The sequence below is a fragment of the Cupressus sempervirens genome, chromosome 11 (assembly GCF_028749045.1).
Source record: "Cupressus sempervirens isolate cs-2001-9-10 chromosome 11, ASM2874904v1, whole genome shotgun sequence".
Lineage (NCBI taxonomy): Eukaryota > Viridiplantae > Streptophyta > Pinopsida > Cupressales > Cupressaceae > Cupressus > Cupressus sempervirens.
Window position 1 is genome coordinate 821,270,720 of NC_143128.1, and position 26,372 is coordinate 821,297,091.

Genomic DNA, 26,372 nt, shown 5'->3' on the forward strand with positions numbered 1-26,372 from the left:
GAGGAACAGTTGAATTTTTAGAGCTAAGATGACTCCCCCTAAGATGGTCTATTCAAAGATTGAAAATGCTTTAATTGAGAATCTTAACATTAAAGGGTCAGGGGATAATATGAAGAAGACTATTAATAACATGTTTTCTAGGAACTCCGTTGACAAGAGAAGATTGGAAATCAAATGGACTTTCCCTCCGGAGGACTGATGCAAGGCCAACTTTGATGGGGTAGCTAAGGGAAATCCTGGGTTGGTGTAATGTCTCTTTGTAAAAGATTCTATAAATTTTGGGACAATTACATTAATTTCTTACCGTCTACTATAAATGATTAGTATTCCTTATTGCTTAATACAATATATTACAATTTGTGCGACCAAGTTGTTACTTGTAATGAGAGATATTATTGTATTAATGAATGAATACCTCAATATTGTTACTATTATTTTCTGTTTTACCCCTAGTATTGTATATCTAATTTAGATTGGGTCTTTGATGCACCTATTATATTCTTATATCTTCTGATTGCTATCTCTGCACCCTTTTTTAATTAATGCCAACAATAGTGCACATTGACTATAATAGATACCCCTTATTATTCCCTTTTGGAGGTATGCGGGTATTATTAGAAACTTCACATTTCTATTTCAGCTTGCTGTTGGAGTGTCTGCAACTTATAGTATCATGGTTCTTATCTTGTATAGTGCAGACCCAATTTAATATATAGATGAATTCACACTATATGATATGTGTTTGTAAATATGCAATCTTTCAGCTGTATCTAATTGCAAAATTTGGATTGTATGCCAATAGTTAAGTCACTGGGTTCTTCTCTCCAAGAGCAGGTCTGAGATCCAAGAAAGAAAAGATGTGCCCCCTATTGGCCCTGTGTGAATGGGATTTTATGCCTTGCAAACTGAAAGGTTGTCTCATTTGAATGTTATCTCTTAAAATTAATTGATATCAATTTGTTAATTAACTTAGCCTTCTAACAAGCCACTTGAAGTTAGCATTCTTCATTTTAGCACCTTGTGTCTTTATATCTGGTTTATCATTCAGTCATCTTTGCAAATGTTCTTCACGTGAGTCTCTAACCAAGCCATTTGAATGCAGTGCAGAGCCTTGGAACAACTCGAGATGAAATCATTCTTTACTTTTACGCTTGGAATGAAGCCTTCGAGCCTTATATGCTTGATATGACACATATTTTATACAAATACCACCAACGAAGGTATGTGTCGATGTCAACCTTACTGCCATGAGGGTATAATGCAGAATTCAATGAAAATCTTATCGATGCCACATTGGCAAGCCGTTCACTTTTGCGGTTCATCGAATGCTTGAATGGGTTCATGATTATGCTTATAAAGAATGTCTGCGAGTATTAAATAGTATTCACTCAACATTGTTCAGGGCCACCCGATGAGGTTACTTTGGTGTATTCGATAGTCTTTTTCGTTTACTTATTCCGAGTCCTTGATTTCCTTGTTCCTCACTCATACCTCGCTATGATAATTTATTACTACTATTATTATTATTTAATATTAATATTATCGTTAAAAAATATTATTTTACGATTTAATCATTTATATATTATATCAATTGATATGGTATTATATTGTATTAATTTGATATCTTAGAAATAATATTTATATTATTTATTTAGTTAATCTATTGATTTATTATTCCTTTATTTATTTAATTATAAATACTATATTATTATATTAATAATATAGTTAGTTTTATATTATTAACATGGCTTGAATTCCCTTTAATTTAATTAAAATTTCATATATTTTTATTTAACTTTACTCTTTATACTTATTTAATAATATTTTATTATTATTGGAAACGAGGATATGACAGTTGGCTGGGTGTGGGGGAGTGATAGGGAATCATCATGTCCATTGTATTGCAATGGTGGCTCTTCCCTTGGGAATACAGACTAACCATTTCTCTGAGGCAATGGCCACTCTCTAGATAACCAAATTGGCTAAAGACCAAGGGATATCTAAAAAATAGTTGGAAGGAGACTCTATGAATATAGTCAATTGTTCAAATGGTGCTTCAAAACCATCTTGGATCATTGAAAATATAACTAAGGAAACTATCGATATTCTAAATACTATGGAGAGCTATCATATAACCCATGTATATCACGAGTCTAATATGGTGGATGACCATTGCTAATGTGGCAGTGAGTTGTCAAGAGAAAATGACCTGGTAGGGTGATGATAGCCTAACGATGAAAGTCATATCCTGCATTGATTATGATATAATCAATGGAAAAGGAGCAATTATTAGTAACAATGGGCACATTTAGAAGTGATGTTTTCCCAATTTCAAGATATAAGGAAGAGAGAAAGGACGACACTTGTGTTAATGACTCTGTTTCTTTGCACGCTTTCTAGGTTATTTTGAGGGTCATTCTCATTCATCTTTCTCTGCTTTGTTTTGTGAAGTTTCTCTATGATTGCTCTCTATCGTTCAAGAATTACAATAAGGCCATGGGGGGAACAATGTAGGCGTTGTGAACCATCAAACTGCGAAAAATGGAAGAGGTGCACAAAGGTGTGGGAAATTTTGGAGAGAGGAGGCCTTACCACATTCATGGTGAGACTTCATGGAGGTAATCAGAATGTCACCCTTTTTTGGCATAAGCAGAATGATGGTACTTTGAACTTAGACGACTTTTTTTTCGTAAGTGGAAAGATGGTACTCCGAACATAGACAACATGAAAGTCACAATAATTGAGGAGCTTATCTCTAGAGTGACGGGAATTCTAATGGTCGGCAGAAAGTTTTATAGGGATTGCAAATTTTTAGATGTGATCATTGATGATTTTCCTAAGGATTCGGGTGAGTGAGGCTTTGGTGAAGCAAGAAGGTAAGACGTATTTCTAGCCTGAATGCATCAAAAAGTTATGGCGCTTTTTCATGCAGGCTATTATTTACTATGTGACTCTAGATGGTAGATTTTCAAGGATATGCTCGTACGATTTTGTTCTTTTGAATCATTTTAGACATGGCATTAAGATTTCAATTTCGTTTTATTTGTTGTCTTCAATGATTGATAGTATTAATGGGGTAAGGAGAAAACTCTGGCTTACCCTCCACTCCATGAGGGCTTAATGCTCTGCTCATTTATGAGCACATTAAAGCCCATTCCATTAGCAAATTCCCTAAGGTAAGAGAGACAAAGGATGTGGATGAAAGTTAATCGGAGGAGTCTCAGGGCCTTTTTAACGCTAAAGATAGTGAATGCTTGCATTCAGAAAATGAGGAGATGGTGGTAAAAGCTAAGGGGGAGGGTAAGGGTTTTGTCTACAAAGACCCTGTCAATACTCCGAAGAAGAATGTGTTTTCTGGGAAAAAGCAGAAAAAGGAAAATGGTGGAGTTAGATGGGTATTTGTATGAAGAGGAGTCTATGGATACTGATGAGGATGTTGGCTATAGCAAGAAAAAGCAAGGTAAAAGGGTGGACAAGAAGTATAATGCCCCGCCAGGGAACCCAAAAGAAATTAACCTAAAGTTTCACAAACTTTGTCAAACATTTTTTTTTAAGATTATAACAAGAGATAATATAGCAGAAGCAATAACTTACATATATACAAACAATCCATAAACCGATTACATTTCTTAAGGGTTCCACGACGTTGATTCACATACATAAGTTTTATTAATACTAAATCTAATACATAACAAAAACCACACCATAGAATAACCACAAATACAAATCCAATTAAATAATATACAATTACATAGGATGTCACTTGGCATAACCAGAATGCATAATCATCCGCTTTACAAATCACAGGGTATGAAAAGCTCAAAAAATATACATCATGAATAAATAAATCATCTCATAAGATCTCTGATAAATCAAGTATAGTACAATAGACTATAGCCATCCATTAGAAACACAAGATAATAATGAAAAGAACAACTGCACATGTACATCTAGCTGTCAAATCTCAATAGTATGAGAAACACTACCACCCGACCTCGTGAAACCTAAATGGCCCACTCCCACTGTGCTGAGGAGATAGTCTCAAGACACATACGGATATCAATCCCAAAAGTCATAACCAACATTTAGGTGAAGGAAAAATCTAATAGCACTCTATCTCAAAGGTACCAAGACACAAATGACATCTAAACCTAGAGGCAACAAAGACATGTAGGAAGTCTACTATGTAAGTGGGCAAGTGTCATTTGTATGAGCCAACTCTAAGGTTACCCTGGCAGCCTCTCTGGACTCCGCCTCCTCTAGTGTCCCTATGCGGCATCAGTATCCTTTCGTATAGACAAGGCATACTAACGAAGCAAGGTCGCAACCAAGAATCCTTTCTACTCCCATCCTAGCTTGTACTAGCACTCGAGGCATAGGCAAGGAAAAACACTCTCTTATAAATTCATTTTAGTCCCATTTTAATGAAATGTTATCACTTATTAAAACAACTTACAATGGGTTACCCAGGTAGCCTCTTTAGGGCTCCGACTTCCATTGTAAGCCACTTCCCAACATACACACAGATTACCTACCCTAAGCTCATGAAAAGTACAACTCATAAAATCACAATTTTCACCTTAATCCTTTACAAGCAACTAGAAAGCACCTATAGATAAAACACAGTATTCACCTCAGTCCTTTACAAGCAACTAGAAAGCACCTAAAGACCAATCACAATAATCACCCCAATCCTATACAAGCAACTAGAAAGCACCAAAATATAACTGATCGAAAACTCAAAGGTTACACCAAAAAATTCACACCATTCACTTCAATTTTATACAAGCAACTGGAAAGCACTAACAAACAATTGATCAAAACTCATCATAGAAATACATGAATACATCACAATGGTTAGGTATAAAAGATCATGACCAAATAATAACTATAACATCATTGAAGAACAAAACTCCCCAAGCCTCCGGTAAATGCCCCGAATGGTCAACACACTAAGTCAACCCCAAACCCAACACAAAGTAAAATGTACATCACAACAAGTGTAGTTTCATATTTTATTTGGTTTTGAAAACATAAGATTTTGATTTAACAACAGGGTTCAAGTTTTCGTTTTTATTTTCAAGTTCATTATTGTTAAGGCTTTCGAGTCCACAATTATTCCAAAATAACATTCTCAATATTTTCAATGAAAAGTTCTTTTGAATAACAATGTCAAAAAAATCGTCTATTCAAATTTAAACCAATATACTATTTAACCACTTCTTATTAAATATTATTATTAAGACCTAATAATTATTATTAAATTATTAATAGTAATAATTATTTAATTATTAACAAAATAATATATCTAATCGTTAATTTTATAACAATAATAATCATTAAATTAATAATATATTAATAATTAATAATAATAAATATAATTTATTTAATTAAATTTAAATATAACAATTTAATAAGGGAAATCACATATCATATAATGCGATTAACATCGTGTTGTCCTACATTTTGTCATCACAAAATGTTGGTAACAACACGAAACTTTTTTCAAGCTAGTTTTGCATTTCTCTATGCTTAATTTTGATATTCAATTGCTTAATGTTGATCGATCGATCCATTTCAATTCGTATATCAAATCATTTTATTAAAGGCCTTTGTCAAGTCATTTTCGTTTTTGCTTTTTGTCAAGCCTTTGCTTGATTTTGAAGCCTTCATTGTCCATTCTTTTTTTTTTTTTGAGTTTGCACTTGTTAGTTTTTAGTCTTTTGGTTTTGCTCATGTCATGTCTTCCGCTTTTCCTTTGGATTTGGTCTAACCTAGTGCTTAATCGAAGTTGTCAATCAAGAGATATGCCTGTTTGAGTGCCTCAAAAGTGGACCTTTTTAGTGCAACAACACCAATTAAAAATATGATGTTATATTTTTAATTTGACTTTCACTTTTTGATAAATATAACTTATATTCACTTTTTGTTATGTTTTTAAGTTACTTTAACTTTAAATTTTTAACTTAAAGTGATTATAGTGCAGTTTATGTTATAATTTGAAGTTGAGTTACTTTTTAATTTTTCACTTAAAAGTAACTATATAACTATATAGTTTCAGTTTAATTTTTGGTTTTCAAATCAAATGCTTATTTAAATGTTACTTTTTAAATGATGTTTATATATTATATTTTTAAATATGATGGATGAATATTGTTTATGGCTCATTTAATAACATTTTTATAAATTTAAGTGAATTAAATGACTTAAAGTCATCTAAAGTGGACATTTTATATGCAATTAGATGTAAAATCCATCAAAAGTGGACATTTTACATATCACTGCATATAAAGTTCATTTTGGTGGACCCTTTTGATGTCATTACATGAAAAGGCTATCATAAGGACCTTTTTGATACCACTATATCAAAAATAAAGTTTTCATGCCTTCACATCTAAAATGTATGATGTATTTTAAAACATGCATCCTCCTCCAAAAGGCCCAATTTTGCTTGTATGCATATTTTAAAATATGCATCCTCCTCCAAAAAGTGCGATTTTACTTGTATGCACATTTCAAAAGATGTTCTTCATTCCAAAAGGTCCGACTTTATACCAAGACATGTTTTAATATATGCTATGGCGTCCAAAAAGTCCAATTTTGAAGAACTCCATGTTTTTGCTCTCCAAGAACCTGATTTCGATCATAAGTGGAGATTTTCTTGATGGATTTACGTGAAATCTTTTCCATTTGAGACGTTTTTGATGGACAATGAGTTTTCTTGCATTCAAAATGGATTCAACAAGCTAAAAAACATTTTTGGAAGCTCTAATCTAGGGCATGTTTTTGAAGAAATCAGCAAATAAATCCATTTTTTGTCCATATTTTTGCTCCATTCCAAATCGATTTCGCTTTTATTTGGTGTTTGCATGGTATCTTGGTGCATATTTTGGTGTTTAAACACCAAATTGATTTGATCTTGCTTCTTGGTGAAAAACATTTTTCACCAAAAACATCCCAAGCATGAACATCTCAAAAATGTTGGATTTTGGAGCAATCTTAGGGCACATTTTGGCATTTTTCAACAACTTTTCCTTTTTTTTGCCCTCATCAATTCGAATTTATAAAAAGTTGAAAGATACAAACGTTTTTGGAGAATTTTTCAACATTGGAGCATCTTTCTCCATTTTTGGCACTTAATCTTCATGCAAGTGGACTCTTTCTTTCTTGTTATTTAATTTGTGCTTATGTTGTTGATTTTATGCATGTAATTGCTTGATGACTGCCACTTGTTGAAATCTTTGCCATGGAAAGTGCATTTTTCTTTTAAAAATGAAGTTTTTGTTCATTTTCATGTTTTTGGTTCTTCCCCAAGTTCCAATTTCGAATTTGAGTGTTGAAGTGTTATGCATCTTGGCATGTTTGAGTCACTTTTCAAAGTACATTTTTCTTTGTGTTTGTGTGTTTTGTGTTTGCTTGCCGGTTTTCTCCACTTTGGAGAAGTCACAAGTTCTTTCCCAAGAACTTGTTGTTGGTTCACCTCATGCAAAAGCATCATGTTCCACATTCTATTTTCATGTCATAATACCGCACCTCTCACTCAACAAATGGGGTTACATGTTTTCCACCTCATTCACCATTCGCACATGCATGTAATCTCATTTTTCGTTTCCATTTTCACTCATCTCACTTTTTGCATCCATTTGCATGACACAATTACATGAAATGTCTTACGTGTAATTGCATCCAAAAGCTCCGATTTTGATTAAAAGTCACATTTTGAAAAGTCAAAAGGATGTCATTTTCATCTCCCATATACTTTGATTTCCCCTTTTCACCAAAAGTGACTATAAAACTCATTATTTCCCTTCCATTTTCCATTTCCATCCCTCCATGTGCATTTGTGCCTCCATGAGTAAATGCATATTTTCGCTTCCTTCCATACTTTCCATCCCGTCCTCCATTCGCACTTACATTTGAAGTGCATCCTCCACCCACATTCACATCTCATCTCACCTTTCATCTCCACTTACATGTATTCACTTTTCATGCAATAATGCTTTGAAAACACTAAGTCACGTTTGAAAATCAGCAATCTTCATTCGCACACATTCCCATATGTTCCACCATCATGCATTGTCATCTCATTCCATTTCATTTCATTTTCCATATTTTCACTTTCATGACACTTCATCCCGCATTTCGTTCATTTCATTTTCATCCATTGTATATGCATGTGATTTCTTCGAGATCATTTGATTGAATCTACCAAGTCTCCAGTTTGTTTCCAAATCTCTATTGATCTCAAATTAACTTGTATGGCGATTCCATCTGATGATGTATTTACTTTTTGGGATTTTTGTATTGTAGTACAAACACAAGAAATGTCCTCATTATCAAAATCCAAAGGCAAAATGAAAAATCAATGTGATAAAGAATTGACTCGTTCAACTCCATCATCAATTATATCTATTCTGGATAGCGTGATGGACGCAAAGATTGGTCATGTGGATGTGGCTGATTTTTTGCAAAGAGTTGAAGCTCCAGCTAGTTATGAAATGAAATGTATCAAGAAAAGCAACATTCACCTAGTGTCTACATTTCCTATGGCGGCTATCGAACCTGACTTCATTATCGGATGTGCACGACGGTTTACTCCAAAGGCAAAGACTATCAAAGACGCTGACGACAATGTTATCATTAGGCCTTGATCTTGAGGTCATAGAACAAATCTTCAAGGTTCCACATAAATCAGAATGTGCAAGTTTGACCAAAGAATCATCTTTGGCATGCTGGAATGGGCAAAAGGGCAATTATCAGAAGTATGTCAACCTTTACTAGTTAGACAATAAAAGAAACAACTTTTTCAGATGGCCAAAGACTATTCATCGGTCTAACTTTAAACAAGAATATAAGGATCTCATCATTCTTCTTAGCAAAATTTGTGGCCTTAAAGATTCTACTGATTTCGAGCTATGGATGTATAAGTTCATGTTTCAAATTATGGAGAATAAATAACTCATCTTTTGGGGAGAGCTCATCAACACTGCACTTTGTCAGAAGATACTCAATGTGGGAACTTTGGCACCCTTCTACATGAACTCTTACCTTGTTTACATTGCTGCTGCCATGGGATCTTTCTCTGGTCTTTCAACCAAAGGAGATCATCTTCAGGTTCCCATTTGGGACTACTATGACCAAATCACTTTGGCTAATAGTAAATTTCATTATAGAAGAGTCAAAGATGCTTTCTTTGGGCATTTTTCAGTGTTTTTTTAATAAACATTTATCTGTCAAAAGAGTATCTGATGCAGCATGGGAGAAGGTGAACCAATACGTTTGTATTTTTATTCAGTTTCCCACTTTCACATATTTGAGAGTTGAATATTTCAAAGGCGAACTGTATACCTTACCTAGGTATGCTACAGATTAAATTATTTGATGGAGCTAGCTAGACAACTTATGGACGTGCAAAGTGATCAGCATGCTATGCATAGGCCTGGTTTCGGTATTACCTCAACTAAACCCATGTCTTTTGGCAACTATTCAATCATTTTTGTGCCTAAAGCAAAGAACATGGAAGCAGAGTTGATGTTGATCACCTTGAAGAAGTTCAAAGCTAGATCTGACTTTGATTACCAAGAGATGAACTCTCAAATGAAAAGAGCTTACACTCATGTTCATTGCATCGAAGACATTTTGTAATGTCCCCTTTTTAGCATTCATAGCATGATGTTGTCGTTAACCTATTTCTAACCAGGACATTAAAGGGACTTAGAGGCCATTTGACCTAGATAGTTTCAGTTGCAGGTCTTTCTGAGGGGTTTTGAGGCAACTTTGGGCATACTTACTATTTATAGTAAGTCATCTTGGACATGGTCGAACATCCAGTGGCAACGGTATGTCGATGGTAATTGTTTAAAATCGACAAGGAGACTTGTTTATCATTGATAAGATTTGTTATGCATTGATAAAGCTATTTTATAAAGTTAAATTTAGATATTTAACTTTATTAATGCATACACTATAGTTTGTGGGAAATATTTAAATTAAAAGAGTCCCCTTTATTTTATAACACATTGGAGACATAAGTTACATAAAGGGAGTTATGTTTTATCCCACATTGAGAAAACGAAGGATTGAGCTCTTGTGAGAACACTATAAAAGAAATGGAAGAGCTTCTTTTTAGGATGCTTGGATGAAGATTAATGTTATGTTGTTGGATATTTGATTATCAGGCTTGGAGGACGGAATCTCTTTGCTAGCATTCTCTTCGTTGTTGAAAGACACAATCAAGAGGATTAACGATGTTTCCAAACACACTGGGTTTCATTTCGTGTTTTGCTACAGTACGGATGAATAGTGTTTTCCTACAGTGCGCGTGAATAGTGTTTTGCTACAATGCACGTGAATAGTGGTTGCTATAGTGCACGTGAATAGTGGTTGCTACAGTGTGCATGAATAGTGAATTTGCTACAGTGCATGAACAGTATTTGCAACAAGTTTATTGTTTATTCTTGCTGATTTGGGGGTTTGAAAGGGTGCCAACTACATTTGCAAAAATACTACAGCAACTAATTCTAGGTTTTTTCTATCAAATTTTTATACTTTTGCATTGTAGTTGTTGAATACGAGACTGATATTTGTCGCAGCATATTAAACAATTGTATGAGCACATTTACATGGCAAAAATTAATATTTAATTAGCAAATAAAAAGTTTCAAATTTTTCTATATATTGTAGTATGTGTCAAGTGTTTGACAAAAATGCTATGTTGAGTTATTAAGCAAATTAATTGATATCATAAAGTAGCTTGCAAGTTTCTTTATTTGGGAAAAATAGGGGAGGATACTACACATTTGGATTGATATGAAAACACAACTTGACATCATCAAGATGGACTGCTGCAGATTAACCCTGCAACAAAGAATTAATCTTAGCATGTTGAAAATCCCTTCAGATTGCCAAGTTGAAGATGATGGCAACATCCTCGATCCGAAGTTTCATCAAGCCAGTTTTGATAAGTGTCATTTTCCTATTCAGTGGCAACAAAAGGAAGGTATATCTATCATGGACAGATTTCAATCCATCTTGGTAAACACCAACAAATGGTTGAAAAGTAAAGGCTTTAAAAGAGTAAATTCTAAGATGGGCCTGGATTGTGGAAGTTTTGGTCCTCTTGGCAGGAAGTCACAACTAAAAATCACAGGGAAAGATGGTACCTCATCTTCTAATGCTAAGGGTTCTCTCAAATTCAAATTGAAGGGTGGAAAAGGAGCTAAATCATCTCAAATCTCTAAACCAATTCAATAATCAGTGGAAAATCAAAAGAGGAATTGGAAACAAAATCTGATAAAGAAGATTCGGATGAAGAAGGGGAAATCATGATCATATATCCTCCAAAGCCTGCACAAGCTTGTACATCTTCTATACTTGAAGAGCCTTTTCTGCATGAGGTTGATGATTATGTGGATTCATTCTCTACTATTTTCACTCCTTCCATTCCAATCTCGGAAGTTAATACCATGGCTCTTCCTATTTCTTTTGCTGCTCCTCGCATTCTTGCAAATGAACAATATGAGCATTTAGCAAATGTGTTTGAGGATTTTCCAACTTTTACTAGTGATCAAGTTTTCCAACTTGATACATCTTTTACAGGGTTTGAGCTTTTCATGACGGAGTCATCTCAGCATGTTCCTATGCCTTCAATTGTGCAGACTCTGTTACAACGAAAATACAATCAGGATCAATGCCAGTGGTCTCCACTGTATCTATTTCTATGGATGAAGGTTTCAGCCTACCTGCATGGTTGAGAAAAATAACAATGAAGAGGAGAAAAGTGGTTGTTCCCCTGGACAATCTCTCTATTAAGAAGATCAAATCCAAATCTTTGAAAAATTAGATTGTTTCCAGAATTTTGGTTGATTCAGATAAAACCAAATTTTTTGAAGTTGTTGGGCCCTTGGTGAACAGACTTGTTGAGGAACTTACTCGTTCTAATTACAGGTTTACTAAAGTTGAAATCAAAAAGCAATCACGTTTGAATTGTTTGCAAGATGCTAAAGATGCATTGGCTAATGTATCAAAGAGCAATCATGAGCTATGGGAAAAGAAAAACCAGCTGAAACAGGAAGTCTCTCATTTGAATGAGGTCATTCGGAAATGTTCTTCTCAGAGTGTTGTTGTTATGTCTCAAAGATCTAAGGAGAGAACACTGATTGAAGCCCCTAAGCTTTGGATATAGTAAATCATTTCTGAAGGAGTTTGAGCCATCACGGAGACATTTGCAGTTCTTAGGCACATCAAAGAGATGAATGAAATGGAATGAAACTTAATTTCTTCTTTGACTCAAGAAGCTGATAACTTGAAAGAAATTCTTGATGATTGGGATGAAATGGTAAGATTTGATTTGGATACCTTGGTTTCATGTGACGTTCTTCTGTCATGTGAAATGTTCTTCCGATATCAAGGTCTCATTGATTATTGTTACTTAATTTTAGCTTATGATAAAATTCAATTCTGAAAATCAAATTTTTACTTGAGGTTGCTAAAAAACACTTTTCATTTAATATTTTCAAAGAAATAGAAATGTCCTTGTATTATTCATTGTTTGAATATACAATCGATATTTACAATAGAAAATGCTGAAAGTAAACATCACACACAAGCCATGAGTTTTACTACCTTTCATACATATTTAGAATATGAAAAAAATAAGACATATGAAGGTAAGGTTAGAGATAACCAGTCATTGTCTTTTCAGCTTTTGACTAGTTAAGTGATCCTTGATGTTGCTTCTAGTGCAGCTTTACATTTGCCGAGTTCCGGTCTTCTTTTCCCTACATAAAGAAAAGAAAGAAGTTAGATCTCAAAAGATCTAAGCAATGACTGAATATCTATAACCAGTTATCCTATACATGTACTATCTTTCCCTATTTTGAATACATATCAAAGATAGTGAAGTACTTTCTCAGTGCTCAAGGAAAAAATAGAAAATATAATGTTAAAGGGACGTATTATTTTTTGATATGAAACCTCTGATTGTAATCAAATTAAGCTTGCAGGAACAGGTACTGAAAAACTATGGATGCAAAGTCATAGAAAGTGATTTACGGTTGTCACGAGCCCGTGCTCGAACCTCATAAATAACTATTGATGCTAATGGGATCTATGAAAAGACAGGTGAGGCAAATTCTCTAACAAAAGATGCCTACATAAATCTAGTCAGACTCCTCAAATTGAGGTGACTACAGCTAATGATAATTGTAAGGCAAATGCTGAAAATAGAGCTTTGAGTGCCACTTTACCTACTGGTGAAAACTATGATCACAAGACCAATACTATAGCGGTATGGAATCAATTTGCAACATGAATGCCTTCTTACAACAGCATGCCAGATTTGCAAGGAAAAGACAAATATCAAACCTGATACCTGAAGATGGTGATTTTCTATGGATCTTGTTTCATTCATAAGCAGTAACGGTAAGAAGATATGACCATTCCTGCAGTAAAGAAAGCTCCAAAAACCCTCACAAGCAGAACAGATATATAAAATGAACAGCAAGAGTGATTTGAAGTAGGCATTCAAATGCAATTTCCCAAGATTCAACTAACAGCAAGCAGATATGGCAGTTTTAAGTTTCAGAGGCCTTCAATATAAGAAATCAGCAGCCACGGCTTCAAATATGGAAAGCAAATGAAAATCTGCCTAGAACATCATAAGAGCTGATCAAAAAAAAAAACAATTCCAAAAAAAAAAACTCTTATGATTCATAGCTTTATTCATAATCAAAACCCAGTTATTTTGCAAAAAGAAAATAATGTGTTGAACAAAAGTAATTAACAAACAGCAAGTAATCAAGGCTTTCAAACAACTAGAAGGAGTCGTGCAAATAATAACAAAGAATCCTTGCATCTACAGAAGAGAATGTTCCAGTATAATCAACTATGGCAGCTTCTAGCTTCATTAATTCCAAATGTCTTACGAAATGCAAAAAATGTGAAAAGAGCAGTTCATAAAATCAACAATGGCGACTTGGAGACCTAGTAGTGTCACTTAAAGGCAAAGACGATTTTCTAAACTTCCAGTCATGGGAATACCAACAGCAAAAATCAACTATGGCAGCTTTGAAGAGACCTTGTTCCATTCACAAAAACAATGCATTTCCTTCAGGAATGTAAAAAGGTTTCTTTAAAAACTTTATTCAAGTTCTCATGGCAGCTCAAAAATGGATTACTAGCAAGATAAATAACAGTAATACCTTTTTTCATTGTGGCCGCTAAATGCTTTGACAATCATAGCGGCTGTCAAATAATTGAGATGTGTCTAAGACGTGAAATGATGGCTCAAATAAATATGCCCAGCAATAGTTTCGAATATGGTGGTTTAAGTAAGAAAAAACAGATATATTACCTTCAACTAAGACGGCTTCCAGTCACGGGTTCAATGAAATGAAGAGAGAAGCATGGTTCTAGCTGAGTGAAACGAATGCAACAATGGAGCAATTTTAGAAAGATGAAAACCCTCATATATGGCGGCTCCAGCAATAGAGAATCAAATGCAAGTAAAAAATATTGCAACTTGCAAACCTTTTCAAGTCCCAGCTTGCATGATAACAATGTAGTCATTGCAGAAAACTCTCATGGCAGCCACAGATAAAGTGAAAATGCCTTCAAACCCTAGCCGCGTTTTTCCCGAGCTCTCCAAAGCTAATGCGTTTGCAAAATGAGCAACTTTAGGGTTGTGAATGGGAAATATACTACCCTTCATCATATTACATAAACTTTGAAATCTGCAAGTGTGAGAGTTTTTAAGTTTTAATTTTATTTTTTCAAAGTATAATGTGAATATGCCATAAGGGGGGTGTTTTAAGTCTCTAGGAAATGTGTTTTCCAGACCATGGGTGTCTCCTTTTAAGACTTCATATTTGTACTCAACATTGTAAATAATATTGGCTAAAATGATACTTCTATAAGTCATTTTATATTAATATTATTTAATAGTAAAATATGTTAATTTTTTGCGTTTGAATAAGTTTGGGAATAGATGGAGGGAATATAGGAGTTTGCAGGTCGATTTTGACTTTGTCTTGTCAGTTGAGAAGTTTTTATGACCAATTGGAGTGTTTTGTGGGCAATTTGGAGTGAGTCTTAGGAGTGTTTATGACTTAGTGTTCATAGGGCAGTAAATCATCATTTTTCAGTGGTTATGACTCCTTTTTAGAGGCATTTTTCATGGATTCGACCCTAAGGGGTTTGTATTTTAGTTTTTGAACTTTGATTTTGGGAGGGAGTTCTAATTATGCAAGGGAGGCTTACGAGACATTTTTTGTCCTTAGTATTTTTATGCAGAAAATTGTAGCTCATTTTGAAAGATCAAATACAAGTGACAACAGTTGAGTTTATGTTTTCTAAATCTATTTTTGAGCCTTCTTTTCTTTCTGTAATTATGTGTGTATTTTCAAGTGATTTGATAAAAACAACTAGTGAATCATTATTTTTCCATGTTGCTTTGTCTCACCCAAACACCTAGTTGACAGAAAAGTATTTTTGTTTGCAGGTTGTAGTTCATGTTTTAAAAGGTTAAGCTCATAAGAGAGGCATCTGTTTTCCTCCTTATTCTAGTTCATTTTCAGACTTTATTACAAAATATGTATGCAAGCCTATACAGAAAGGAAGTGTTTTGTATTCATTCAGATATGTTAGTAATCCCTCCTAGTTACCAATGTTTGAACCTTCATATCATATTTTGGTGTATCACCTAGTTCTCTAGTTTAGAGTTTAAGATCTTAGGTTCATTTCAGTAACTTCTATCCCTTTTTTCCCACTAGTCCAAGTTAGTTTTCCGGAGTTATCAGTGATTATCCAATAGGAACTGGTCTAGAATCCAGAGGTTTCATTTCTATGTAAGCGTTTCCCACATGCAAAAATGAATCCCATGTTAGGTAAGATTGTTAAACTTGTTTAGTTTAACAAGGTGCAAATTTTGGCCATAACAATTATAAAGAGGAAACATTGAGGAAGTTAATCACAAAGTTGCAGGTGGCCTTTGGAGATTGTCAAACAGTTGAAGCAATTATTATTTGTGATTTGGAACAGATGGACTGCCATGTTATTGATGAATCCAGTAATCTCATTGCAATAGAAAGAGTAAATTCAAAATATACAATCAGGATCAATGCTGATGTAGATTCCGAAGACTTTGGTTCACACATGATGAACAAGTTTGTCTTGTATAAATCCTCAACGAAACACTTGTTGGATACTCTATGACAGCAAGTTCCAAAGTTGTACAATCAGCACATGTGAATGCAACGAGGGTTGAAGCCATATCGAAGATCATGGAAATTGCTGATCTTCCCACAGGGTGTGACATCATTGTCAAATTCAAGGCACTAAGAAACAATCTTCAGGATTGTTGTTTTTGTTTTTATTTCATGTTAGTAGTTGTAAAGGATGCATTACATAAAAAAGTGTAGTTACATGTAATGCAAGTTGCATGTGCAGTTGCATTTAATCTTTTATTTTCTCCTATAGTTAAACTAGGTCAAAGTTGGTTGAGTTGCTCCCACTTTTTTCTCTTTTTCTGCAACTCCTGTGTCTATATAAAGGAGTGCCCCCTCATTGTAAAATCATCATCTTTATGCAAGAGAGCTCTAGAGAAATTGTGTCAAAAGGACTTTGTTTGTGTAAGCACTATTTTGAGAGAAAGTGAATACAAAGGAGCATTTGAGACAACTTTGATTAAGTGAGATTGTTACTTGCATGAGTTATAAGCTTTGTCTATAATTCATTTAAGTTATCCTTGATTCGTGTTATCTTGTGTTATTAGTAATTGTATCTTGTGAATTGAATAGAAAAGAGTTAAGAAGCAATTGGAGCCAGAGCTTTGACTAAGAGCAACTGTGAAAGTGTACAAATAGAAGCTTTGTCTATAGCTTATATTTTCTTCTTAATTGGCAAAATAGTTAAGAGTTTCTTACTTTTAGGAGTCTTTGTGCCCTAATTGTAAAGTTTTTCCATATAGAAGTACAACTGGACTTAGACCCAAACCGGTACATTTTCAGTTAGCCTTTGAGTTAGTGAAGGTTTATTGGTATCACTATTTTCAGCTCTTGATAGAAGTGTAGTTAGAGATTCACCCTGCCCATTACTCACTCTACGAGTAAGTGGATTCTTTATTGAAAGATAAGAAGAAAGGATATTGGTAACATTCATTTTATAAAATCTCTCACCTTCTTGCTTACCTTGAGTTGATCTAAGGAACAGTGAGAATGGGGAGCCTTCCCTTTAAGGTAGGAGAGACTCTATCTCACACGCTATGGCTGGTCATCCTATTTTGGACTGGATTTTTACCCAAAACTGTTGATTGCAAAATATCCACCCAACACATTGCATATCCCCAAACTATGGGGAGGTCGCTTTAGCGGCCTGGCTACCAAAGGCAACCGCTGGCTTAACAGCATTCACTGCCTCGACAACATCCGTAGCTTGTGCTACCACGACAACGTTCACTGCTTTTGCAGCCAGGGGGGAGGTGATTGCACCTCTTCCAAAAAAATTGTATATTTTTGTTATAATAAAAACAACAAAAAACGAAGCCCCCCAATTTCGTACAAAAATTCAATTTACTGCCATTTCCAATTTCTATATTATGATAAAAATTATCAATATTTTTTTTTAACAGTTTTTTCAGCATAGATCTAATTGGAAAACAAATACAAAACTATTATAAATTTTGTAAATCTAATTTCTAATATTGTTTTCCAAACCCCATCCTGAAAACATAGTTTACCCAAAACAATCTAATTATGAATCACAAGATTCTCAAACTAGGGTTTCAAATAGAGCCATTTCTAAAACAAGATTCTCAAACAAGCATGAAGAAGATAGAGAGAAATTCAAAGGGAAAACTTACTGTGATAAATTCAAGCAGCATTCCTACCTCGATCTGATGCTAACCAAACAAACACTTGGAGATTGGAAGAATTTCCCGTTTCCTCGAAAAACCCTTCTCTCGAAATTTGCTCCTTCAAACCTATGTGTGGAGAAATGAGCTCTAATTTTTTAATAAAGAGCTTTCTTCCTTAAAGGTTTTGGTTTTGCAATCACACGAAACCTTTTTCTTTATTATTTTATCTTATTTTAATTTCATGTGCAAACCTTTTTGCATTTTAATTAAAATAAACTTAATAAAATTTATTCTCTCTATTAAATCACAAGACGTCTTTAATAAAATATTTATTAATTTAACTAATAATAATGTTTAAAGTTTATTAAAAAAATGAAACTCCTAAATAAATTATTATTAAATTAAATAAATATAATTATGCCAAAATTAAAACTTTAATTAAATCTTTTAAATTAAATTTTTTATTTAATTAATTTCTCAACTAATTAAATCATTTAATAATTTGATTTAATTATAACTAAAAATCGCAACAGACCCACAAAACTAACTAAGAAAACCCATCATAAAGACAAAGCACTAAATCAAACTCAAGGGTCAAAATCACGAATTCACGTCACTTGATGAATTCGGAAGGGTAAATAACTCAGATACTTGTCCTACTTTCTACGACAGTTGGCTTAGGATTAGGATTTGGACTCAGGAACAATCTCCCCTCTTTTACCATTGAGATACTACGATGGGGCACGCTCGTCCTGGCAATTCAGGGAAGTCAATGCCCAGTCCCTACAATTTGCATAAAAGCCAAGCATGTACATATACATATAAATCTAAACTAAACAAGCAATAGTGGGGAGTCATGCATCTTGTAGATTCTGACTAGCAAGTGACTACGATTCCCTCCCACAACCACATCAAAAAAGTCAAACATAAAGTAAAACATACAAATACACCATACACATGCAAGTATGGGGTAAGTATCCATAGAGACTGCATATAAACCATCCATCTAACTATCATCATGCAATAACTGAAATTACCATATGAAATATATAAAAACATCATCATCGAAAGAATAACCATGAACACATGAAATAACTAAGTATTAAGTAGCTCATCAAATATATAAACTGAGTATGAAATAACATCCAATCAAATCAGGTAACCGAGTATCAGTAAATCATAAAACATAACCATAAAGATGGCCTAAAAGAATTTAGCAAAATAACATAAAAAGTAAACTAAGGGTAGGCATTACAAGAAGAGGAAGGCAATGCAAACTGCTAGGACCCCTGTGCCCAAGAAACAAGTCAAGGTTATCATTTTGTCTAATGAGTACGAGGGGGACAGGGATTAAATGGATACAGATATTCAAGAAGAGGGTACTGTTACTAAATTTCTACATGTGCTGAAATTTAGTTCTGATTTCAAAGGTTTCATACAATTTCATAAACATTTTTACATCTCAGTTCAGTTCATGCATGTTAAAATCATGTTCAGTATGAGCCAAAAGAATAACAACTGTCCTTGTATTATTCATTTTAAATATACAACTGATATTTACAAAAGAACTGTAATAATGTTGAGAATACTGAAAATAAATTCTCTCACACAAGTGACTGTGAGAGTAGTCCCTAGATTGCTGATATACATTCCTACTTTGCAAAATTAAATGACATAAAAGAAAAGAAAGAGTAGAAGTCATGGGCACCAGTCATTGCCTATAATGACTAGTTGGTTTCCGTCCATCCACTTCCATCCATCCACTGGTTCGAGCCGCGTTCCATCCACGCATTCAAGGCCTACATTCATAAAATTTGTTAGATCTAATGGATCTAAGCAATGCAAGTGTTTCATTCATCTCAATCATTTTCCTGTCATGTCATTCATTTTCACAAAATAAAACATATATCAGCAAGTAAGGAAAACTATCATGCTAATATGCTTTACTGCTAACATGTTTGCTTCATGTAAAGAATCTTGTATCTTATAGGTACGCGGATATAACCATAGGCTCCCACAAGGGTTACTCAGCCCGGCATGCCTATAAGAGATAAGATCGAAGAAGCTAATCAAAGGTGTCATGAAATAAATATAATTGGCAGCCATGTTTAAAAATCTCAAAGCAACAAGAAGATCAAAATTGACAGCAAGCTACAAAACAAAGTTGAAATAGACAGAAGTAGAATCAAACAACAAGGGATCCAGTTTTGCAAGAAAGGGTTACAATTGAAAAGCAGAGAATATTCTAAAAATCTGATATTAAACAATGATTAAAACAGCAGCAGTTAAAATCCAGCTCCAATAATCATGCTAATACAATATTCAGCAGTAATCAAATCCAAAAAGTATGTCTTATGAAAGGTTCAAGCTGAGTGAAAATCCTCATAGGTGAGGAATAACATCTACACAACAAAGCAATGAATCTCTAATAGCTGGTGCATCTGAAGACAAACATGTGCTGAAGAAAATGTATTTCAGATTGTAAAAAAACAACAGGGACAAAGAGTAAATGTTGAATACAAGAAGGTTCATGGCAGGTGAAAAGAACTGCAAAATAAGCAGTCACATGCTCAGAAATGATGTCAAAAGTATGGAATAAATTGATTAGTATAGGTTTTCTTCTACCATCGTAGGTCTACAAAAAGAAATAAATAAAATGAAGATCATTGCACGAAGTATAGACTTTGAAGTTAATATAACAACCAAGCGAAAGCTAGAAATAACTAGGAACTAGTCATGGTTACAACTAACACCCCAGATTCGGCTTTCAAAAGTATAGCAAACATAGGATATATGCTCAAAACCCTTGCAAGTGATGACAACAGTCTAGAATCACCCTTAATGCAGACACAGAAGAGGAACAAAGAATGAAGCCGTATTGGTAATTCAGAATCATGCTATAGCAACAAGGTCAAGTAAACTTGCAGTAGTTGGGGTTTTTCATTTTGCCTATTGCAGCCAAACACACAGATAGTCAAAATGCCTAACTTCATCAAAAGAAATCAGTCACGAGCTATCAACATCAAAACAAACAATGGAGATAAAACCTCAACAAAAAGAATAGTCGTGTATCTAACTTTATCCATGGTGGTTGAAGCAATTGGAAATATAAATTGCTTTTAAAAACGCTTAGCTTCAGCCAAAGATATGTTGCAATTATATGTATATGTCTTCATTAAATAACCAGCAGTAGTGATCTTAGAGAGCAAATGAAAATGATGGAAGTGACGCTAGACAGAGGCACGAAATAGCCTAGAAATCCAACAAACACTTCATTCACGGTGGCCTAGATCATGAAAATGACACAAGATAAGTAATGGCTGCTCTAAGAAAGATTCCAAATTCATTTTCAGCTATCAAACGTGACAGATATAATTAATATAGTGAAAACCCTTGCAAATGAAGAAATCTTCCAAAAAAGCCAAAAAACGGTAGAGGATGAATGTAGAACACAAAAATGCAAAATTATCCTATAATAAGGGAAAACCCATTTCAATTTTTGAAATCCAAAACAAAAACCTTCATTATCAAGCAATTTCCTAAAAAGTTCCAAGTTGACTTACAACGTCAATGCCAATTTTGGCATTAGCAATGGTAGAAGTCGTAGCAAAGGTGTTACAAAGAAACCTAGTTGTGATTTGTTTCAAGAGAACTCATAGGCAGAGAAATCTGTGGATCTTCTATTATTCTAGCAAATAGCCAGCCTCAGCTCTCTACGTTTTGGTATTTTATCAGAAGGAAAATACTACAAATGGCACTAGCATGAATGGCTCTACAAAAATTTAGGTTCAATTCTCAATTGCGACTTCAAACCCTAGCCGCATTTGCTTCTCGAGCTCCTCCAAAAGATGTGGTATACGAAATGAATGATTCTAGGGTTGAAGCTTGAAGATATAAAACTCCAAATTGATTTTAATAAGTTTTTAGATCCAAGACATTTGATGGGGTTTTATTTCCACAATTATGTGTTCTCTATATGCCGTGAATATTAGGAAGTATTTGAATGTTAGGTTGTTTTAAGGACCTTGTTTTGCATTAGTTTTATGTTGTAAGACAATGTTTTTAATCGTATAATATAAACCATTTAATATGTTTGTTATTTCAAAATGCAAATGGAGGGAAAAGTAGTAATTTGACGTGTTATAAGTGGTGATGTGAATATCACCACTTAGTATAAGTGCTATAAGTGGTGATGGTGACGTGTTATAAGTGGTGATGGTGATGTGTTATAAGTGCTCGGTCTTGGAAGTTACAGATATTTCATGAGAAGACTTAGTATCCTGATTAAAATTGAATTACTTTAGGAGATGTTTTGAATCTTTTTAGGGATTACAAAGTCGAATTTGGACTTTGACTAGGCAATTTAAGTGTCTTTATGACTAGTTGGAGTGTTTTATGGTCAGTTAGGAGTGAGTCATAGGTTCTTTTATGACTTAGTACAGTTTATCAGTCAGTTGTCATTATTTTTTATAAGTATTGACTCCTTTTTTGGAGCTTTTTTTCATGGATTCGACCCCAAGGAGTTTCTACTTAGTCTTTTAAACTATGATTGTCAAGAGAGTTCTAATTATGTAGAGAGGATTTTTGTGATAGTTTTGTGCCCTTGATATATTTTCTACATATTTTGTAATTCGTTTTTGGGAAATACTTGATACATGTACTAAATCATTTAGTGATAACTTTCTGATTTGAAATCCAGGCTTAATCATTTTTGTTACTATGTGTGAGTAATATCTGATTGATTAAGTGTTAACTGAATTTTTGAGATTCCTTATCATTCTATCTTGGTTATCACCTAGTTGTAGTTTGTACTTTTACTTGCAAGTTATATTTTGTGTCTTCCGTTTTGGGACTGTTATGTGAATGTTTTCATGTTCCTTAACTCTCATTATCAGGACCTTATTATGAAATATTAATGCAAGTTAGTATATGATCTAAGTGTTGATCAACAAGGAAAGTTTCACTGTTATATTAATAGTCATATCCTTAGTATTCATGAGTTTTGGTGTATCACCTATTAGCTAGGTTCAATTTTAGGGTTTATTTCTGCATCTTTTTCCCTTTTCCTATCAAGTGCAGTTCATTATAGTTACAAGAGCTTAAGTGTTTATCCCAAGGAATCGGCCTATAACCTGGAGATCCACTCAATTTGATAGGAAAATTCCATTGCCTATGAGTGGTTCAATGTTACCTAAAATTTCCAGTTCTTTTCATTAAGTCTGGTTGGGTGCAAATTTTAGGCCTTAACAAGTACCAACAAGACTACCAAGCTGACCATGAAGAAACAAAATATTGGTAAAGATGAGACGAAAGTTCAGTTTCCTCTCTGGATTTCATTAAGGATTAGTATTGGGATGCTTCCACTCTGAAGGAACGGGACATTGTTTATGTGCCCACCTAGACTACAAAGACCAAGTTTGTTGATGAGACCCTCGCACCTTTGAAAGGTAGGAAAATGGCATGGAAAAATATGAGTATGGATACGGGAGTTGGGGATTGCGAGCGAGAAGATTGACCTTAAGGTTGGAGAGGCAGAACTAAGTAAAGTGGATCTCCAAGTGCTCATTGATCATTCTCAATGACAACAGGAAGGAGGAGGATATGGATTCACTGAACAATGCGAGGAATAGTCTTTTGGATAATTTCAGGTCCATCAAGTGGTTGTCTCATCAGGTCATTGACTTGAAGGATAGGATGGGGATTGTGGAAGGGAGAATTGATGGTGATAAGGTTTAGGATGTTGTTGTGTGGGAGAATCCTCCTATGGGTTCTCTAATTGACATGGCTACTTTCTACAAGCTGCAGGCCCAGGTGCTAGTGCTGAACAATAAAGTGAATGGTATTGAGAGCACCCTTAGGAATATAGCGGATCAAATCTATAAAATCCTCAAAGCCTCCAATAAACATGTCAAAATCCTCATTAGTAAATTGGAAGGCAGTCCAGGGGAAAAAGCCATTATCATTGTTGCTAAAGATCAAGGTGTTGCTACTAATAACAGGGAAGGGACTGGGAGGAGGACTAGGGAAAGCACTAGAAAAAATAACTGTTGGGGCTTCTTTAGATATTAGCTAGATTAAAGAAGCCGCTAAGAAGATGGATAGGCTGGAGGAGCAAGCAGTTCAATTGATCAAGAAAATGGTTTAAGTCCTTTTTGTTGTCCTTCCTTTTCCTTTGTATCTTTTCATTTCCGCCTTTTGTTAGTTATGTTGTCTTTTTGTAGCTGGCTTTGTTTGGGTGTTGGCTCTGTCTCTTTTTGATATGTTGCATCTTTAGACTTAATGTTATATCTTTAGCATCTTTTGTATAGGGTTTCAAGGCCCCTTCAAAACCTATTTTCCTAATCAAAAACTTTGCAGCAAACCAATTTTTGAATTCCACCTTCCAGGAGCGAATCTGGTAACTTAGTTAGAAATTAAATATGACACTATCAATCTTGGAAGACAAACTTTAAAAGTTAAAACTAAAAATAGAAGCATATGTATCTAATCTACACTATAAATGGAACCATTGAAAATAGCTTACCATACATCGAACCCATATACTGAAAGGAAGACTCTTGGGTTGAAGACTGAAGTGCTTCCATTCTTATTCGTTCATTAAAATTTTGCTTCACCTTTACTGCATTAACTTGGAGTTCATGAAATCTTTGACCTTTTCCAAGAGTTGATAGATCCATGCATGACTAAAGCACTTTGTATCATAGCATTCAATGTTAATGTAATTTTCATACCCTAGCACGATTATTAACCACAAAATACGCAGCTAGCACTTTAAAAATGGAGCATAGTGTTTATAGAGGTTGGTTTACCATCCACTTTGGAACTTATCCATGATAGGTTTGGCTTTGCATGTCAGAATCTGTATGCTTTCTACCCTTATGCTTTTCTTCCACACCAAGATTGTCCAATGTAATCACTTTCCAACTCAATAGTCTATGTTGACATGCCACAATCAAGATGAAATAGCCAGGATATTAGCAGAAAATATTTGAAGCAAGGCTATCATATTAACACATCAAATAGATGACATATAGAGCTAATCAAGTATTGTAGACCTTTGCATCAAATGAAATGGCAATTCAAGTTCAAGTTTAGATTCCTTATGTCTGTATTTTTCCAACAAGTAGTTATGATCCCCCTTAAGGCCGGCACAAACTAAATTTCAATAGGGCTTAGAAATCAAATAAGGAATTACTAGCATAAGAAGAACACTTGTTGGCATTTTGAATTCAATGTTTTCATTGATGTCAACATGCTATGTGCATTAATGTCAACCTAATGTAGTAGAGTACTAGAAGTATGAGAATTATGTTGAGTATGGAGAATTGTGTTATGGAATTTTCAGATATGCAAAAAAGAGCATTTGAAGTCTAAAGAGTATTTGAAGCATAAATCCATGGCTCAAACTCAACAAGGCTGGCCTGACTCAAGACACAATAAAAAAGCTAGGCAAAGTGGAAAGCCTGAAGAAATTTACATTTTTTTAAAATGATTTAAAACTCTTTTTATTCACTCTTAATTGAAAGAACCTTAAAAACGCAATAACAACATTAAATAGAAGCTAATTTGATCACATACAAAAGTGTACATTGATCATATAAGTATAAATGCAAATTGTTGCTGAAGGAAGTAGCAAACTTCGATATATTGAATTACAAATATTGCCATAGGTATATGAAACTATTGAAATATGAAATCCATGAAACCAAATGTTCCAAAGTCTCTAAACAAAAACAAGTCTACTGCTTAGAGGAGCGTGCATCTCTCCTACAAAGGTGTCTAAGGTAGGGTATGGATAAAACAACACCCATAGTCTTTGCCTATGACATGCCACCTTCACCAACATCAATTGTTCCTATGTCTTCTTGTGCTCTATGCTCCTCTTTTGCGATGGCTAAATCCTCGGCCTCTTTATCAGCCTGGTTGATCCACTCAAGGTTCTTGTCACTAAAGTTGGGATTCGTAGCCTTAGTGATAAACTCAAATTTGAATCAACCTCTAGCATGATTGGTGTGGTGTCACTGCCCAAAATTTGTGTAACAAGCTATTTGTCCCATTCCTATTTAAACAATTAAATATAAATAAAAGATACATTACTTTTCAGATTCACATGAAAGACAGTTATAACAACTACTTGACATATTCAATGGAAGAGATCAATGGTTATAACAGATTAACTAAACCCTAGTCAATTGAACAGAGAGTAACTGATTTAACAATTGTAACCATCTAAACATATCCTCAACTAAAAATGCTAGTACATGAAAGTAAAATACCTGATAAAAGAAGATAACTTGAATGCAAATCATATCTCTATATTGTGCAAGGCTTTGCATCTGGTGGAGAGGAGAAGTATTATCATGGGCTTAACCTTCCAACCATGGACCCGTAAGTATCCGCACACAATCTCAACTGAGAAAGGCCCTCCCTATTTGAGATTAGGCATTGGACACCCCTATCCTACCACTGAGCATCTGGTGTTAGAGTGTCGGCTATGCATCCAGCTAGGCTATGGAGTCCT

At 34.3% G+C, this 26,372-nt stretch overlaps 1 protein-coding gene across 3 annotated transcripts in view; it reads left to right on the forward strand.

Annotated features, from left to right (window-relative positions):
• LOC149532073 (uncharacterized) overlaps positions 1-26,372 on the forward strand; it is a 246,419-nt gene that overhangs the window by 192,578 nt on the left and 27,469 nt on the right. The window lies entirely within an intron of this gene.